Raw genomic sequence first — 11,533 nt, 5'->3', positions numbered from 1 at the left:
ATCGGAAACTGACGTTGTTTCAACGTTATTTCAACGTATTTTGCCCACTGGGAACAAACATTTTAGTTTTTGAGCAAAAATGGTCCAAATCTGCAAAGTTTTCCATATCCGCGGTCATCAAAAATACTGATTTTGGGCTAAAAAATCCAACTTCACGAAACTAAGTCAAATGTTCACACAAGGTGTGTAGATGCCAGCAATGAATCCCCAAGAGATTTCGGCTCACTACAGTCAGGATCCGGGCAGAAAACAAACATTTTAGTTTTTGAGCAAAAATGGTCCAAATCTGCAAAGTTTTCCATATCCGCGGTCATCAAAAATACTGACTTTGGGCTAAAAAATCCAACTTCACGAAACTAAGTCAAATGTTCACACAAGGTGTGTAGATGCCAGCAATGAATCCCCAAGAGATTTTGGCTCACTACAGTCAGGATTCGGGCAGAAAACAAACATTTCAGTTTTTGAGCAAAAATGGTCGAAATCTGCAAAGTTTTCCATATCCGCGGTCATCAAAAATACTGATTTTGGGCCAACAAATCCAACTTCACGAAACTAAGTCAAATGTTCACACAAGGTGTGTAGATGCCAGCAATGAATCCCCAAGAGATTTCGGCTCACTACAGTCAGGATTCGGGCAGAAAACAAACATTTTAGTTTTTGAGCAAAAATGGTCCAAATCTGCAAAGTTTTCCATATCCGCGGTCATCAAAAATACTGATTTTGGGCTAAAAAATCCAACTTCACGAAACTAAGTCAAATGTTCACACAAGGTGTGTAGATGCCAGCAATGAATCCCCAAGAGATTTCGGCTTACTACAGTCAGGATTCGGGCAGAAAACAAACATTTCAGTTTTTGAGCAAAAATGGTCCAAATCTGCAAAGTTTTCCATATCCGCGGTCATCAAAAATACTGATTTTGGGCCAACAAATCCAACTTCACGAAACTAAGTCAAATGTTCACACAAGGTGTGTAGATGCCAGCAATGAATCCCCAAGAGATTTCGGCTCACTACAGTCAGGATCCGGGCAGAAAACAAACATTTTAGTTTTTGAGCAAAAATGGTCCAAATCTGCAAAGTTTTCCATATCCGCGGTCATCAAAAATACTGATTTTGGGCTAAAAAATCCAACTTCACGAAACTAAGTCAAATGTTCACACAAGGTGTGTAGATGCCAGTAATGAATCCCCAAGAGATTTTGGCTCACTACAGTCAGGATTCGGGCAGAAAACAAACATTTCAGTTTTTGAGCAAAAATGGTCCAAATCTGCAAAGTTTTCCATATCCGCGGTCATCAAAAATACTGATTTTGGGCCAACAAATCCAACTTCACGAAACTAAGTCAAATGTTCACACAAGGTGTGTAGATGCCAGCAATGAATCCCCAAGAGATTTCGGCTCACTACAGTCAGGATTCGGGCAGAAAACAAACATTTCAGTTTTTGAGCAAAAATGGTCCAAATCTGCAAAGTTTTCCATATCCGCGGTCATCAAAAATACTGATTTTGCCTAAAAAATCCAACTTCACGAAACTAAGTCAAATGTTCACACAAGGTGTGTAGATGCCAGCAATGAATCCCCAAGAGATTTCGGCTCACTACAGTCAGGATTCGGGCAGAAAACAAACATTTCAGTTTTTGAGCAAAAATGGTCCAAATCTGCAAAGTTTTCCATATCCGCGGTCATCAAAAATACTGATTTTGGGCCAACAAATCCAACTTCACGAAACTAAGTCAAATGTTCACACAAGGTGTGTAGATGCCAGCAATGAATCCCCAAGAGATTTCGGCTCACTACAGTCAGGATCCGGGCAGAAAACAAACATTTTAGTTTTTGAGCAAAAATGGTCCAAATCTGCAAAGTTTTCCATATCCGCGGTCATCAAAAATACTGATTTTGGGCTAAAAAATCCAACTTCACGAAACTAAGTCAAATGTTCACACAAGGTGTGTAGATGCCAGTAATGAATCCCCAAGAGATTTTGGCTCACTACAGTCAGGATTCGGGCAGAAAACAAACATTTCAGTTTTTGAGCAAAAATGGTCCAAATCTGCAAAGTTTTCCATATCCGCGGTCATCAAAAATACTGATTTTGGGCCAACAAATCCAACTTCACGAAACTAAGTCAAATGTTCACACAAGGTGTGTAGATGCCAGCAATGAATCCCCAAGAGATTTCGGCTCACTACAGTCAGGATTCGGGCAGAAAACAAACATTTCAGTTTTTGAGCAAAAATGGTCCAAATCTGCAAAGTTTTCCATATCCGCGGTCATCAAAAATACTGATTTTGGGCCAACAAATCCAACTTCACAAAACTAAGTCAAATGTTCACACAAGGTGTGTAGATGCCAGCAATGAATCCCCAAGAGATTTCGGCTCACTACAGTCAGGATCCGGGCAGAAAACAAACATTTTAGTTTTTGAGCAAAAATGGTCCAAATCTGCAAAGTTTTCCATATCCGCGGTCATCAAAAATACTGATTTTGGGCTAAAAAATCCAACTTCACGAAACTAAGTCAAATGTTCACACAAGGTGTGTAGATGCCAGTAATGAATCCCAAGAGATTTTGGCTCACTACAGTCAGGATTCGGGCAGAAAACAAACATTTCAGTTTTTGAGCAAAAATGGTCCAAATCTGCAAAGTTTTCCATATCCGCGGTCATCAAAAATACTGATTTTGGGCCAACAAATCCAACTTCACGAAACTAAGTCAAATGTTCACACAAGGTGTGTAGATGCCAGCAATGAATCCCCAAGAGATTTCGGCTCACTACAGTCAGGATCCGGGCAGAAAACAAACATTTTAGTTTTTGAGCAAAAATGGTCCAAATCTGCAAAGTTTTCCATATCCGCGGTCATCAAAAATACTGATTTTGGGCCAACAAATCCAACTTCACGAAACTAAGTCAAATGTTCACACAAGGTGTGTAGATGCCAGCAATGAATCCCCAAGAGATTTCGGCTCACTACAGTCAGGATCCGGGCAGAAAACAAACATTTCAGTTTTTGAGCAAAAATGGTCCAAATCTGCAAAGTTTTCCATATCCGCGGTCATCAAAAATTCTGATTTTGGGCCAACAAATCGAAATTCACGAAACTAAGTCAAATGTTCACACAAGGTGTGTAGATGCCAGCAATGAATCCCCAAGAGATTTCGGCTCACTACAGTCAGGATCCGGGCAGAAAACAAACATTTTAGTTTTTGAGCAAAAATGGTCCAAATCTGCAAAGTTTTCCATATCCGCGGTCATCAAAAATACTGATTTTGGGCTAAAAAATCCAACTTCACGAAACTAAGTCAAATGTTCACACAAGGTGTGTAGATGCCAGCAATGAATCCCCAAGAGATTTCGGCTCACTACAGTCAGGATTCGGGCAGAAAACAAACATTTCAGTTTTTGAGCAAAAATGGTCCAAATCTGCAAAGTTTTCCATATCCGCGGTCATCAAAAATACTGATTTTGGGCCAACAAATTCAACTTCACGAAACTAAGTCAAATGTTCACACAAGGTGTGTAGATGCCAGCAATGAATCCCCAAGAGATTTCGGCTCACTACAGTCAGGATCCGGGCAGAAAACAAACATTTTAGTTTTTGAGCAAAATGGTCCAAATCTGCAAAGTTTTCCATATCCGCGGTCATCAAAAATACTGATTTTGGGCTAAAAAATCCAACTTCACGAAACTAAGTCAAATGTTCACACAAGGTGTGTAGATGCCAGCAATGAATCCCCAAGAGATTTCGGCTCACTACAGTCAGGATTCGGGCAGAAAACAAACATTTCAGTTTTTGAGCAAAAATGGTCCAAATCTGCAAAGTTTTCCATATCCGCGGTCATCAAAAATACTGATTTTGGGCCAACAAATCCAACTTCACGAAACAAAGTCAAATGTTCACACAAGGTGTGTAGATGCCAGCAATGAATCCCCAAGAGATTTCGGCTCACTACAGTCAGGATCCGGGCAGAAAACAAACATTTTAGTTTTTGAGCAAAAATGGTCCAAATCTGCAAAGTTTTCCATATCCGCGGTCATCAAAAATACTGATTTTGGGCCAACAAATCCAACTTCACGAAACTAAAGTCAAATGTTCACACAAGGTGTGTAGATGCCAGCAATGAATCCCCAAGAGATTTCGGCTCACTACAGTCAGGATCCGGGCAGAAAACAAACATTTCAGTTTTTGAGCAAAAATGGTCCAAATCTGCAAAGTTTTCCATATCCGCGGTCATCAAAAATACTGATTTTGGGCTAAAAAATCCAACTTCACGAAACTAAGTCAAATGTTCACACAAGGTGTGTAGATGCCAGCAATGAATCCCCAAGAGATTTCGGCTCACTACAGTCAGGATCCGGGCAGAAAACAAACATTTCAGTTTTTGAGCAAAAATGGTCCAAATCTGCAAAGTTTTCCATATCCGCGGTCATCAAAAATACTGATTTTGGGCCAACAAATCCAACTTCACGAAACTAAGTCAAATGTTCACACAAGGTGTGTAGATGCCAGCAATGAATCCCCAAGAGATTTCGGCTCACTACAGTCAGGATCCGGGCAGAAAACAAACATTTTAGTTTTTGAGCAAAAATGGTCCAAATCTGCAAAGTTTTCCATATCCGCGGTCATCAAAAATACTGATTTTGGGCTAAAAAATCCAACTTCACAAAACTAAGTCAAATGTTCACACAAGGTGTGTAGATGCCAGCAATGAATCCCCAAGAGATTTCGGCTCACTACAGTCAGGATTCGGGCAGAAAACAAACATTTCAGTTTTTGAGCAAAAATGGTCCAAATCTGCAAAGTTTTCCATATCCGCGGTCATCAAAAATACTGATTTTGGGCCAACAAATCCAACTTCACGAAACTAAGTCAAATGTTCACACAAGGTGTGTAGATGCCAGCAATGAATCCCCAAGAGATTTCGGCTCACTACAGTCAGGATCCGGGCAGAAAACAAACATTTTAGTTTTTGAGCAAAAATGGTCCAAATCTGCAAAGTTTTCCATATCCGCTGTCATCAAAAATACTGATTTTGGGCCAACAAATCCAACTTCACGAAACTAAGTCAAATGTTCACACAAGGTGTGTAGATGCCAGCAATGAATCCCCAAGAGATTTTGGCTCACTACAGTCAGGATTCGGGCAGAAAACAAACATTTCAGTTTTTGAGCAAAAATGGTCCAAATCTGCAAAGTTTTCCATATCCGCGGTCATCAAAAATACTGATTTTGGGCCAACAAATCCAACTTCACGAAACTAAGTCAAATGTTCACACAAGGTGTGTAGATGCCAGCAATGAATCCCCAAGAGATTTCGGCTCACTACAGTCAGGATCCGGGCAGAAAACAAACATTTTAGTTTTTGAGCAAAAATGGTCCAAATCTGCAAAGTTTTCCATATCCGCGGTCATCAAAAATACTGATTTTGGGCTAAAAAATCCAACTTCACGAAACTAAGTCAAATGTTCACACAAGGTGTGTAGATGCCAGCAATGAATCCCCAAGAGATTTCGGCTCACTACAGTCAGGATTCGGGCAGAAAACAAACATTTCAGTTTTTGAGCAAAAATGGTCCAAATCTGCAAAGTTTTCCATATCCGCGGTCATCAAAAATACTGATTTCGGGCCAACAAATCCAACTTCACGAAACTAAGTCAAATGTTCACACAAGGTGTGTAGATGCCAGCAATGAATCCCCAAGAGATTTCGGCTCACTACAGTCAGGATCCGGGCAGAAAACAAACATTTTAGTTTTTGAGCAAAAATGGTCCAAATCTGCAAAGTTTTCCATATCCGCGGTCATCAAAAATACTGATTTTGGGCTAAAAAATCCAACTTCACGAAACTAAGTCAAATGTTCACACAAGGTGTGTAGATGCCAGTAATGAATCCCCAAGAGATTTTGGCTCACTACAGTCAGGAGTCGGGCAGAAAACAAACATTTCAGTTTTGAGCAAAAATGGTCCAAATCTGCAAAGTTTTCCATATCCGCGGTCATCAAAAATACTGATTTTGGGCCAACAAATCCAACTTCACGAAACTAAGTCAAATGTTCACACAAGGTGTGTAGATGCCAGCAATGAATCCCCAAGAGATTTCGGCTCACTACAGTCAGGATCCGGGGAGAAAACAAACATTTTAGTTTTTGAGCAAAAATGGTCCAAATCTGCAAAGTTTTCCATATCCGCGGTCATCAAAAATACTGATTTTGGGCCAACAAATCCAACTTCACGAAACTAAGTCAAATGTTCACACAAGGTGTGTAGATGCCAGCAATGAATCCCCAAGAGATTTCGGCTCACTACAGTCAGGATCCGGGCAGAAAACCCAGTGGGCACATGACGTTGTTTCAACGTTGAATGTTGGTTGAAATGACGTCACGACGTCGAAATACCGTAAAACAACGTTATTTCAACGTCACTTTTGCGACGTTGATTTTATGTTACAGTTTGACGTTGTTTCAACGTCGAATAAATGTTGAAATTGCGTCGCGATATTATCAACCTAAATTCAATGTCTATCCAACGTCGGTTTTGTAACGTTGTTCCAACGTCCATATTTCGACATTAATCCAACATTGAATGTTGGTTGAAATTGCGTCGCGATATTATCAACCTAAATTCAATGTCTAGCCAACGTCGGTTTTGTAACGTTGTTTCAACGTCCATATTTCGACATTAATCCAACGTTAAATGTTGGTTGAAATTGCGTCGCGATATTATTAACCAAAACTCAATGTCTATTCAACGTCGGTTTGGTAACGTTGTTCCAACGTACATATTTCGACATTAATCTAACGTTGGATAAATGTTAAAATTGCGTCGCGATATTAACAACCTAAAATTAACGTCTCTCTGACGTCGGTTTGGTAACGTTGTTCCAACGTACAGATTTCGACATTAATCTGACGTCGAATAAAAGTTTAAATTGCGTCACGATATTGACAACCGAAATTCCATGTCTATTCAACGTCAGTTTGGTAACGTTGTTCCAACGTACAGATTTCAACATTAATCTGACGTTGAATATGCGTTTAAATTGCGTCACGATATTAACAATGTTAAATTCAATGTCTATCAATCGTCAGTTTTGTAATTGTTCCAACGTATTTTGACATTATTCTGATGTTGGATAAATGCTTAAAATTGCGTCGTGATAACGACCTAAATGTACCAACGTCGGTTTGGTAAACTTTGTTTAACATACGGATTTTAATTAGTCCAAAGTTGAAAAAATGTCGAAATTAAGTGCGTCGCAATCAAACATATTGCATTGCTTTGAAATTGAGTATCCTCGCGGTTACTTCAACGTCAGTCCTGCTGTATCAATTAACGTATAATTTTAACTATCAAAGTGCAAAATATTATGTCAAGAAATATAAACAAAATAGCCGACTTAATTGAACTTTGTGGCCTTTTTTATGAAAACATATTATTTGTCAGCACGCCAAAGCTGTGACGCTAGCCAATCACACGGCGCGTAATTTGTTCTACATTCCAAGGTTGTGACGCTGGCCAATCAGTTTTCATGTACTCTCTTTGAATCACGATATGGCGCGCAAGCATATGACCGTTACATATTTCGACATCATACTGCAGTTGTGTGGACGTGTAGCGTGCAGCCGACATCATTTTACTCAAATAACAGGTAAGAATTTTGCCATCAAAATTCGTAGTTATTGTTATGATGTTGCTTAGACATACCTGACGTTTATTCGAAGCACTTACTTATTAATTGCAACCAATTTCTCCCCAAAACGATAAACAAATATTGACACATCACTGGGGTCGGGGACACTGGCATGCATGGTCACTGATGATACCGGCGTCCGGTACGTATGGGAACCAGGTCGACCGCATGCATCCCGGCACTCGGAACAGTGTATTGCTGAGCTGTACTAAAACGGGTTCAATGGGAAAGTAGTGAGAGAAATCCTGAGAAATAATCCTCCATTGGCGTTTTGAACTGTACAGTATAATGGACGTGTGACTTAAACTTCCCGAGACGATATTGTTACCATGAATAAATGTGGTTCAATTACTGGATTTCCTTTGTATTGAAAAGTTGTTTCTGAGGAAATAGAAATTGCATGTTTTTTCACTTGGTAGACCTTATGGACATGAAATGCATGATGATGAAATGTACTTAAGCCTACCTGGTTAAAAAAAATAATAACCAGGAAAAATATAATTCAATTTTCTGCACTGTAGAGTTTCAGTTTTCATGTAATTTTCAGGCTAAAAAGTAAAAATGGATCGTCCAAAAGTGATTGTAGAATGGAATGCAGTATATTTTCTCGAGGTCAATTACTGCCATACTGGATTTCTTCGTACAGCTACACAGCGGTGATAGGTCGTGGGTCATGTACATTATACCGTTTTACTTCCCCTGATTATTAAACCAGGTGGGTTATCTTCCATAGGGAATAGGCCTATCAAGTGGGGGATAAACACTCCCGATTTCGATTTCACATGTTGCTATCACCACCCCGGTGCTCTTGTACATGTACAAGTCACAAAACGGAGGAAGTTGCTGGGTAGTTCCTTGATCCTTTGTGTAAAACTAAAAGTTGCTGTGACAATAGTGAGAATGCATAACACAAATTTCTGTATCAAAACTTTAGGTAAATGCAAGCATGGATAATTATACCGCTGTTTGTAGCCTGTGCTGTGAATGGTGAAATAACAAAATGGACTCACGGTGCAGGGAGTGAGTAATTACGTAAATGTATTGGCCTAAGTAATCAATCATTGCATAGGCAGGTGGTATTTCTACATAAACTTGTTTTTGTTTTGTGTAGATACTAGACATGGTTTGCATATTTTTTGGGGAGTATGCAGAGTCTAAGTTTGGCAGGTAGGACAGGTAGGGTAGTTAATCTCACTTTTTCAGCTTCTGAAGAAAAAAATCCTTTTCAAAATTCCAGAAGAGTTTACAAGACCTCACAGATGACGAAACCCCACTCAGCAATGATTCATACAGGAATTGAGGAGGAGCCAAAGTCAGCATGGATTGTCGAACCAGTATGGAGGAGTTATGTATGACTTTCGAAGATGCTTCAGTTTGAAATCTTTCGGACAGTACTCGCAGTGCCGTAGCTGGTATGTATATGCCGACAAAAAAAAAATTCAGGGCTAAGTTTTATGGCAAAAACCGATTATTTTATTCTTAAGTCAATAACACTTGCAGAGATGTAGCTCTGATTGCAGTCATCGCACATAAAAAAAGTGGTATTCAAATCCATTTCTACTTGTGCGAACAACAGACACAATGGCCAGTTCATTCAAAACGTTAACAAAACGCAAAAATGAAAACAGATTTGTGGCTATATCTTAATTGAGTGTTGGCAGAAGTTTCGTCACAGTGCATTGTATAATAACTTGTGTTTGTTTACACTCTTCCGTTATCTTTTTTCCTGATGGGTCTTTGCTTTTGTCTCTGAGCGTTGTTTTTTTTCTCATCCAACAGGTGCATGACCAAGTGATTGAAGACAGTTCAACAATGATGGGCAGAGTGGAACTGAAAAAAAGCAGATGAGGAGACGGACCTTTTCAGTTTCGCAGGTAATTTAATTTTCTTCGCCAGATTTAATTTATTTTGACCAATTATTGATCTTGGTTAAAATCTCATTGTGTGGTACTTGGTTGTATGGTTGATAATTGCTGAAGTGTCAGGAAATACAAGTGGTAGTTTTTATAAGTGCAAGTTTAATAAAAGGAATCATTCTGTTGATTTTTTGTACACAATGTCAGCACATAAAATGATGACCAAACGTGTTGTCGCTTTGTTGAAACTAATATGGTTTATGTATGTATTTCTCTTTGTTTGTGTTTGTAACATTTTCGTTTTTGAGGGTGATTTGGTTGTGTCAATGAAAAGAGATGGTTGGGGAGGAAGCTTGCAATTCTAAAATATTACACTATCTTTTATTTGTCTTTTCTAGCGAGGTCTAGTAACTTCGTAATCGGGCAAGGTGATGGATGTTGCTGCTTGTTGAGTTTTTCATCTCCTGTCAAGTTTGCGCCTGAAAGAAGAGGTGATGGAGGGACACACTGAGGGCCCATGCACCTTCACATTCAGTCGTACCTTTGGACTGTGTTAAATATTTCAATATTGGAACAGTTGATTAATAGTAATTGTTCAAATACAGTAAGTTGCTCTGGAGTGGCTGGTATCTTTCCGTAAGTGTAACAGGTAAAGGCTCTTTAAGTGATGGAAATTCAACCTCTGCCGCATCTTGTACTTTTCATCTTGAAACTTCCACGTTCGAGAAGTGGGGGACTGTTATAATAATTATATACAGTACATGTATTGTGCATTATTTAGTTATTACTGTTGATTCTTGGTTGACCTGTTCAAATGTTCAATTGAATCATTTAGATTAATTTTGTATGAATGATGCTGTTTGTTTTATTATTTTCTATTTGATAGTTTCTAATGCTCTTGCCCAAGTCTGCCGCATAACCTCTTGCAATATTTCACAAGAAAATTCATAGATATGATAGAATAGTGCTGCAGGTAAATTTGGAAAACTAATATGAATAGTATGCAAATGAAAAAAAAAAGTGAATTTAGACGTTTAAAAATTGTACCTGTATGCTTGTTAATTCGTGTTATATTTCTGATGTAAATGCACTGGGCAGTGCTGCATTTCTTTGAAAAAAGAATCAAATTCATTATCATGTATCTTTTTAGAGACTAGTACCCTCGTTTAGGCTATAATGCTGTTGGAACAAGTCAATCTAATTCTAAATTTTACTATGTATGGATTAATTACTACTTTGTTGAAACCTAAAAGGTGTTGTATAAGCTGATAAGGTTGGAAGTTAATTAATAAATACACACATTTTTTTATGGAAAAAATTAAAGTGATTGATAAAGAATTTCATTTAAATTTAAAGTTATTCAATTTCGACATGGATTTAACAACACTCCTCAGCTTGCAAATTTATTTAACATAGAACGATTGGAAAAATGCCAACATCCACCATTATCAGTACATTCTGGCTTTAAATCTTAACACAAACCTTAAAATATTTTGATTCAAGAATTGCATTTATTTAACTGTGATATTTCTAAGAATAGGATGTCATTTAATGTTGATTATTTATACGTTGATGAACATCATGTCAGTGCTATTTTAATGTAGAGATGTCGACGTTAAATCAATGTTGAAATGTCTACGTTAACTCAACGTTGTGATCTTAACGTTGTTTCAATGTCGACATTTCCACGTCGCTTCAATTTGCAAATTCAATCATTAATCAACGCTGAATCAACGTAGAATCTCCGACATTAAATCAACGTTGACATATTTACGTTGATTCAACGTCATGCTTTCCACGTTGGTTTAACGTCAGCATAATAACGTCAGATCAACTTGCAAATTCAATCATTAATCAACGTTGAATCAACGTAGAATGTCCGACATTAAATCAACGTTGAAATATTTACGTTGATTCAACGTTGTGCTTTCCACGTTGGTTTAACGTCAGCAAAACAACGTCAGATCAACTTGCAAATTCAATCATTAATC

General features: G+C 38.4%; 1 long non-coding RNA gene across 1 annotated transcript; it reads left to right on the top strand.

The window, feature by feature from the left end:
• Nucleotides 1-6,554: 6,554 nt before the first annotated feature.
• On the top strand, nt 6,555-10,138 carry LOC119736116. Its single transcript, XR_005272276.1, has 4 exons — nt 6,555-7,644; nt 8,924-9,098; nt 9,466-9,560; nt 9,941-10,138. It is a non-coding gene; the product is annotated as an uncharacterized LOC119736116 (long non-coding RNA).
• Nucleotides 10,139-11,533: the final 1,395 nt, after the last annotated feature.

The sequence above is a fragment of the Patiria miniata genome, unplaced genomic scaffold (assembly GCF_015706575.1).
Source record: "Patiria miniata isolate m_02_andy unplaced genomic scaffold, ASM1570657v1 HiC_scaffold_29, whole genome shotgun sequence".
NCBI lineage: Eukaryota > Metazoa > Echinodermata > Asteroidea > Valvatida > Asterinidae > Patiria > Patiria miniata.
This window is presented reverse-complemented; position numbering and strand designations above follow the sequence as displayed.